Raw genomic sequence first — 7,409 nt, 5'->3', positions numbered from 1 at the left:
GTCTACTACACATTTATAATGGTTACTTTGTCTAAAAAGTAATATATCTCTACTTCAATTTTTATAAACAAACTGTCTATATTGAATTATATTCTAAAGTGAAAACGTTACAACTTGATCTAAAAAATTATGAGTAGAACTTCAATGCCTTCTTTCTTATATCTTTTCGAAACTTCCAGAGCATCACTAACCAAACTACAGTACGAAGTTGTATCATGAGCAGCTGAAATGTTCGAGGATGAGAGATAGAGATAGAAAGAGATATAGAGAGAGACTCTTAAATCAACATAATGGGGAAAGAGAAATGAGAGGCTTAAGCCTCCTTTTATAAGGACTTTTGGGCGCATCACGGCGCGGTTATAAGCACGTTGCATCGCGGTGGTTGATCTTATCCTTCCTCTTTTTCTTGCATGCAAAGGTATGTTGAAGAGTGGGTGCATTTAGTGCACCATGTCGTGGTACATACGGAACCGCGCCATAGTGATTTTTATAAAAATCACCCAATCGTATAAAAAAACATAATTTTTGCATATGATCTCCGTTTTCAACATTCTTTATATCAACATGTTCGTATCGAAGAATACTACAGCTTTTATTTTGAACACTTAGGCTAAAAAGGAATATATCTTGATTTTTTATAAACAGATGTTCATATTTTTTTACTGATGCCAGTGAAAACGGGTGTTACAAATACTCTCAGAATTGCTTTCCAATGTTAAGTACTAGGATTTCTAGAATACATCTTCAACCTCCCAACCACATAAGCAATGTCAGAATGAGTGCTTATTATAACATACATCGAATAACCTATCGCTTGAGAGTATTCCAACTGTGATATTTTGTTTCTATTGTTTGGAACCAACTCCATACTAGGATCCATGGCGGTACTCATGGGAGAACAATCGCTATAATTAAACCTTTTGAGAATTTCCTCAACATAGTGTGTTTGCGTCATAGCATTACCCTTGTTAACCCACTTAATCCTAATACCAAGGATCACATCAGCCTCCCATATGTCCTTCACAGAAAACCTTGATGAAAACAAACTTTTACATTCATCAACTTGAATTTGATCAGTGTCGAAGATCAACATGTCATCAACATAAAGGCAATTTATCACATGAAAACAGGATGAATTAAAATTATTATAAACACATGTGTTCGATTGGTTCAACTTGAAACCACATGAAAAAATGACCTCATCAAACTTTTGATTTCATTATTTGGGTGCTTGTTACTTCAACCCATGCAATGATTTGACAAGTTTACACACCTTATGCTCATTAGCAAAAACTTATAGATTTTTCATGTAAATTTTTCATCAAGATCTCCATTTAATAAGGCTATTTCAACATCCATTTAATGGATAATCATATTATGAATAGCTTCCAAAGCAACAAGCAACAAATGGTAGATATACGAGCCAATGATGCATATGTGTCAAAATAGTCAATATTAGGTTTTTGTCTAAACCCTTGAATGACAAATCAGGCTTTGAACTTATCAAAAGTTCCATCTACCTTCATCTTCATTTTAAGGTCCATTTGCAACCTAAAGGTTTAAAACCAAGTGGAAAATCAGACAATACCCAAGTATTGTTCTCTAATATTGCTGATAATTCATCATCAATCACCACCTTCCAAAAGGCACCATATCGGGGCTCCATGGCCTATTTAAATTCCCATGTATCATCCTCAATACTATAATAATATGAGTATTGAAATCTAAGATCATCCCTAGATCCTTCCACCAAGTACAGTTGGAAGTCAAAACCAATTTTTTTGGCAATTCGACCCTGTTTGCTTCTCTGGACCTCTTGAGGTTCCAAATCTGATATACCTTCTAAACCTTCTAAATTTTGACCTTCATTATTGTTAGAAATCAAATCCTTTGACCTCGAGATTAATGAAAATAGCATTTCATCAAAAATCGCATCATACGACTCAATTACGATATTTACCAACATCGAATCATTAGGATCTATGACATAGAACCTACATGACTTGAAATTTTTATCATATCCAATGAAAATACAATCAATTCCACTTTCTCCCAAAGTATTCCTTTTGGGCTCGGGTAAGTTTACAACCACTTGACAGCCCTAAATTCGAAGATAACTCAAATTTCAAGCTCTTTTGAACCAAAGTTCATATAGGGTTGTGTTGATCCTTTTATTTAGGACTCTATTCAAGACATAACATGCATTTAGACTTTCCTCTCCCCAAAAGACCTTACTCAAAGCCAAGTAACACAACATTAAGTTAATCATTTCCTTTAAAACTCTTTTTTTTAGTTCGGCGACATCATTTTGTTGTGGTGTATATGGATATGTAGTCTCATGGATGATTTCAACTGATTAGAAATATTGTGGATCCCTATATTCCCCGATCCGATGATTTCTAAGACATTTAACAGGATTTCTCAATTGCAATTTCACCTCGGTTTTGTATATTTCAAACTTTGCCAAGGCTTCATCCTTGGAATGCAACAAATAGACATAGCAAAACCAATTTGAATCATTAATGAAAGTAATCAAATACTTTTTATTACCAACAGGTGGAGTAGAATGAAAACCACAAATATCACTATGAATTAAATCCAAAATTCTAGAATCATGATTAGCATTAGGAAACAACTATTTTCTAATTTTCGTTAACATGCATGTTTTACATATTTTAGCATTAATGTTAAAAGTCTAAATTATCTTTTGACATCATACATTCTTCTAAAATTAATATGATCCAAATGAGCATGACAAAACATAGAGTTATCAATTTTACAAGATGTAGAAAAAGATGACATAAAAACAAAATTATCAACACAAGAAATGGTTGAAAAATATTTACATGAAACATTTTATTGCAATAATATCCAAAACCAATAAATGTGCCAAATCGAGATAGTATGTATCTATCTTATTCACAAATTGTTTACACCTATCAGAATTCAAACAACCACCACTAACAAGGTTCTTACGAAGCTTAGGAACAAAAAAACTTCAAATAACTTAATATTTTTTTTTTCTAGAAGTATAATTTAAGACTAACAATTCCAAAACCACAAATAGGTTGACTTGACTCATCAATACCCATCTTAAAGGTAAATCCATGGTGTAATTTCTTGAAACATCAACGATCTATGCACATATGGGTTGTAGCACCCGAGTTAACACACCACGTACAGTCATCATCTTGCACATAAAATGATTTATGATTTACTAAACAGTAACTCTTAATAGAACTATTAAGGTTAGAAAAAAGTTGACCATATTTTGGTGCAACGTAATCCTTAGACCACGGTTTCCAGCACCATTCATATTGAGATTCACCTGACACTCACGCTTAATGTCACCAGTCCTTGACATCTCCAAAAAACCAAATCGTACGGCTTATTGTTTGGTTTGTTATCACCATCATACTTTCTTTTGTTGCTATTTCCTTTGCGATTTTGATAGCTTTTTGTTTATTTCCGCCATGTAGACAGTGGATTGTCCAACATGAAGTTTTCACCTTGTTTTTGGTACAATCCTGAACATAGAGTGATTCCTCAATTCGTATGTGACAACCGAGTTGTACCATTGAAAACTCTTCCTTTTTATGTTTTAAGTTATGTTTAAATCCTTTCCAAGATGGTGGTAACTTTTCAATCACACTCGACACATCAATTCATCCATATTCATCTTGTATCTAGAGTGAACTGACCCAAAATGCAAAGGATTTCATTGCATTGTTCTGTAACATGCCTTGAGTCTACCATTTTATAGTTATTAAAATCACTAACCAAGAACTTCTTGCTAGAAGCATCCTCAGCGATATACTTAAACTCAAGAGTATTTCACAATTCCTTTGCATTGTCTGCATTTTGGTAGATATCAAAGAGAGGATTAGACATGTCGTTAAGAATGTGGCCTCTGCAAATGTAGTTGTCATTCTCACACTTGTAGTGGCACCTGATATGTTCCATAGTTTCATATTCTTATGATTATGGTGCAGGAGTGCTTAGAGCATGAACTTAGAGTTTTCAACAGAAAGCGCATCTTCTTCTGACATTGACATAATTCTTTTCCTTAGAACTTCTCCAACTTGTCAAACTTATATGTCATCTATTTCACTGATTCACTCATGATTCTAGAAGACGAAACAAATATCAGATTCAATTGTTAGGATTTGGGAGGAGAAAAGGGTTTCTGAAATCGATAACTTGTATCTACTTGAAGGAACGTGTGGACACTTTCCAAATATGATATTTCAATCCTATGTATGGGTTACATGAAATTCAGATTACGGGGATACTTTTTCAAGGAACAAACAGGATTCAAGGAACTGATAAGAAGTCACGAACAAGGGTTTATATAGAATTCGAATTATTCTGATCACCAAAGATAAATATCAATCAGCATGACCCTTGGACCCTACAAGGGGCCGTAGCCCCCTTAACCCCCTCCATTTGGTCGAACCAATATCAAACTTGTTTTATTCAATTGTGCAATCCGTACCTCCTAACTTGTCTAAAATTGATAATTGAACTTTGTTGGTAATTTGTAAATTCCATTATACTAAAAGAACATGGTCACACTAAAATCACCAACATATGTTTGTACTTATCAACTCACACACACTTTTAGATAATTAGTGTATCCACACGTTAAGGTCTTGCATATACCTCATGTTGAATAATATAGTGAAGAATCTAACACTAATCTTAGGATATGACGGACAATTTTATACAAGGTTGCCATATTTATCTAGCCTTCTAGAAAACTCCATTGGGATTTTAATTCTATATATTAGCCAATTGAATTAAGCTTTTTTAATCCATAATAAAAATTATGCTATTAAGTATGATGTCCTTCTATCATCCCTTTGATTGTTTCAAGTATCACAATTATGTGGATTTTTAATCAAAACATATGCTAATTCCCCAAACCTTCTCTAAAATGTGTGACATCTCTATTTTTACGGTCAGAAAAGACTGATTTGTTTATGCTCTATTTTGAAAATCAGAGTATCTTTTAAAGAAATATGCTGCGGAATTTGTTCCCAGAAAAACATGATAAATACGTTATCAAAGCATTTCTGAAGAAATATATTTTATTCCTTTTAAAACGGTGGGATGTCATCGTCAATACAGAAACATAATCATAAACAGACCTTACATTCATTTACACTAGTGATCTATGTCTCCTTAATCTCTCAGTGTAATGTAGCTTCATATCGACATCTGTGATACAAATAAACTCAGTGGGTCAGTTTGGGAAACCTGGTAAGTATATAAGGATTTCAATCCCACAATGTTATATATATATATATATATATATATATATATATATATATATATATATATGAACTCACAAGTATACAATTTCACCATGTATAAAAAACTCTTACCCCACCCCGTCAATCCTCTCAACGACACTGACCATACTCTCGGATCTAAAATTTACCTTTTTACTTATTCCATACTCCGATATCAAGTATTTCTAATCTATGCTCTCGGATCAATAAATGTGTTCATTCCATACTCTCAGACTAGGGACAATTGACTATGCCTCAATCCATACTCCCGAATTAATGACAAATAACTATATCATATCCATACTCTCGGACTAAGGACAATTGTCTATGTCTAAATCCATACTCCCGGATTAATGACAAATAACTATGTCTTATCCATACTCTCAGACTAAGGACAAATGACCATGTCTAATCCATGATCCCAAATCAATGACATATTTTAAAGTTCAATTATTTGTGTATATCTCACTAGTACTCATAAGAAGATACTACCCAATATGCCTCATAACTAATTTAGGTTTATTCTTTATCCTAAATCATCATATATTATCAGGTATGTTCTTTAACACGTATTTTAGATAACATCAAATAATTCGCACATAAACATATATTTAATACTTCAATCAATACTTGTATTATAATCATGTTCAAGAAAGGGACTATGCACTCACATGTTAAAGTGATGATTCCAAACTCGGGCAGCGCTTTGCTTCTAACGATTCTATTTTCCTTCGACGAAACCTAGCATTATTATCGCTAAGTTTTAGTCTAATCTTTATTGCGACTAATTATTAGTCTAGATTCATCATTAACTTAAAGTCTACTTTCATGATCTATCAAGTGAGGAACAATCAGGTGGGATCATATCATAGGTAGGGTCTGTTTGGTATACGAAGTATAATATTTGGAAATCCCACTTTAAGCTCCTCACTAAATCACAGCCTAGACATCATCACCGTAAGTAGATCAATCAGTATGACGAATTAGAATCACTGATAAATCTTGTTTATAGGTTCATAATAATGATATTATATTTAAATATAAACTATATTTAAAGTAGTGTAGGCGTATCTCACTTACAGCGTGTAACAGCCCGGATTCCCAGGTATTATTTATTCTTATAATTTTGGTGATTTGTGAGGGGACTCGGCGAGTTGGAGCTCAAACTCGCCGAGTATGATCGCGGTTTGGGCACGGGTTCGCGTCCGGACTCGGTGAGTCCAAAAGGTGGACTCGACGAGTCCACGCTGTTTAATGAAACCCTAATTTCCAGGGTATGAGACCTATTTAAGGGGGCTTATGGTCGTCATTTGCGGCCACCAACCCCAGAGAGAACCCTAAAGAGTCTTTGAGCGATTTGTGAGAGAGAAGAGGAAGATCCTTGACTATTTGTGGGTGTTTTTGCACATAGAAGAGGATCAAGGCAAGAGGAGACCAAAGAAGGTGCTAATCCAGTGATTTCTGAGCTCAGAGACTTCATTTGAGGTAACCATTCGTTCCTTTCTTAGTCCTTGGTGTAAATATTAGAGTTAGGGTTTCTTTGTGGAAAGATCCATGGAGAAATTGGCCTCTTCCTGTGTTGGTGCTTTAGATCTGGACCCAAAGAGGTCCAGAGACCCTTTTCCCTCAAGCTTTATGAGTGTTAATGGAGGCCATGAGCTTAGAATATCATTCTAGAGACCACATCATCAAATAAGGCCTTTGGACCTTTGCATGAGCACCAAGATTGTAACTTTACGTGATGTATGTGTTTGGAAGGACTGGATCTATGGGTTATTGGAACGGATCTGACCTCAGGAGTGAGTTTGAGTTCATGTATGGCATAGACTCGCCGAGTCCGAAGAACAGACTCGGCGAGTAACATGAAGATTGTCCATAACCACTCAGCGAGTGGTCTTGCCGAGTTAAGGGGTTGACTGAGTGAGTCAGGGAGAGTCAGAGAGGGTTGACGGGTGGACTGAGTCAAGCTGGAACTCGCCGAGTTGTTCTTGAGACTCGGCGAGTTGAGTCGTGGTGGCCCTGCGATTCATGCCAGGTGAAACTCGTCGAGTCAGGGAAGTACTCGACGTGTCAAGGGAGGATCCTAGGGAGTCAGTGAGCACGTATAGACTCGCC

The sequence above is a fragment of the Lactuca serriola genome, chromosome 1, assembly GCF_051521515.1.
Source record: "Lactuca serriola cultivar US96UC23 chromosome 1, Lser_US96UC23_V15, whole genome shotgun sequence".
Taxonomy (NCBI): Eukaryota; Viridiplantae; Streptophyta; class Magnoliopsida; order Asterales; family Asteraceae; genus Lactuca; species Lactuca serriola.
Note: the sequence above shows the minus strand (reverse complement) of the source record.